This window comes from Bison bison, unplaced genomic scaffold, assembly GCF_000754665.1.
Source record: "Bison bison bison isolate TAMUID 2011002044 unplaced genomic scaffold, Bison_UMD1.0 scf7180017864480, whole genome shotgun sequence".
Lineage (NCBI taxonomy): Eukaryota > Metazoa > Chordata > Mammalia > Artiodactyla > Bovidae > Bison > Bison bison.
The window spans coordinates 837,738-839,398 of record NW_011495040.1 but is presented as its reverse complement, the minus strand read 5'-3'; positions in this window follow the sequence as shown (position 1 = coordinate 839,398).

Sequence of the window (1,661 nt, the reverse complement as noted above, 5' to 3'; positions counted from 1 at the left end):
AATTGCCTTACATAGTTGTTTTCTTTTTTGGTGAGAATTTTTAATATTTACTCTCTTAGTGACTTTCAGACATATAATAGAGGATTTTTAACTCTGGTCACCATGTTGTATGTTACATTACCCAGAACTTACTCTTCTTACAACTGGAAGTTTCTACCCTTTGACCACCTTCACACATTTCTCTCATTCCTACTCTCTACTGCTTACCAACCATCGATCTCTTCTCCATTTTTATAGTTCGTTTTTTAAATGTTGCATATATACAAAGATTGTATAGTATTTGAATTTCTTTGTCTGATTTACTTCACTAGGCATAATCCCCTCAAGTTTCCATGTTCTTACAAGTGGTAGAATTTCTTTCTTTTTAATGGCTAAATGATATTCCATTATGTATGTGCCCCACATTTTCTTCATCTGTTCATCCATTGATAGACATTTAGGTTGTTTTCATGTCTTGGCTATTGTAAATGTTGCAAAAAACATGGAAGTGCAGATATCTTTTTGAGATAGTGACTTTATTTCTTTTGGATATACACTCAGAAGTGGAGTTGCTGGATCACATGGTAGTTGTATTTTAAATTTTTTGAAGAATCTTCATACTGTTTTCCACAGTGGCTGCACCAATTTGCATTTCCACCAACAGTACACAAGGGTTCCCTTTTCTCCACATATTTCCCAGCACTTGTTATCACTTGTCTTTTTGGTAATAGTCATTCTAACAGATATCTCAAAGTGGATTTGATTTGAACTTCCATCATTATTAATAATAGTGAGCATCTTTTTGTGTACCTCCTGGCCATTTGAATAGTATCTTAGGAAAAATGTCTACTCAGGTCCTTTGCCCATTTAAAAATTCTATTATTTGCTTTTTTGCTTTGTGAATTTCTTATATATTTTAGATATTAATCCCTTATCAGATTAATCATTTACAAATATTTTTCTTCCATTCAATTAGTTGCCTTTATATTCACTTGATTATTTCTTTTGCTAAGCAGAAGCTTTTTGGTTGGATGTAGTCCTACTTACTTTTTTTTTTTTTTCCTTTGCTTTTGTTGCTTGTGGTTTTGATGTCATATCCATGAAATCATTGCCAGAACCAATGTCAAGGAGATTTTTTACTATTCTTTTTTCCTAAGACTTTTATGGTGTCAGAGCTTACATTTGAGTTGTCAATCCCTTTTCATTTAATCTTTGTAAGTTGTGGAAGATTCTTAAAAAATTTTGGAATCATGTGGCTATCAAGTGATACTGAAAGGTTTCAAAAATGGGCATGATGGAGAATTCTACATATGAGATGACTTGAGATCAAAGATAGAATCTGCTTTGCAAGTTGAGATTCCCTATATTTGATGACTTCACATTCCAGGATGTCTGGCTCTAGGTCAGTGATCACACCATCATGATTATCTGGGTCGTGAAGATCTTTTTTGTACAGTTCTTCTGTGTATTCTTGCCATGGCTTCTTAATATCTTCTGCTTCTTTTAGGTCCATACCATTTCTGTCCTTTATCGAGCCCATCTTTGCATGAAATGTTCCTTTGGTATCTCTGATTTTCTTGAAGAGATCTCTAGTCTTTCCCATTCTGTTGTTTTCCTCTATTTCTTTGCACTGATCGCTGAAGAAGGCTTTCTTATCTCTTCTTGCTATTCTTTGGAACTCT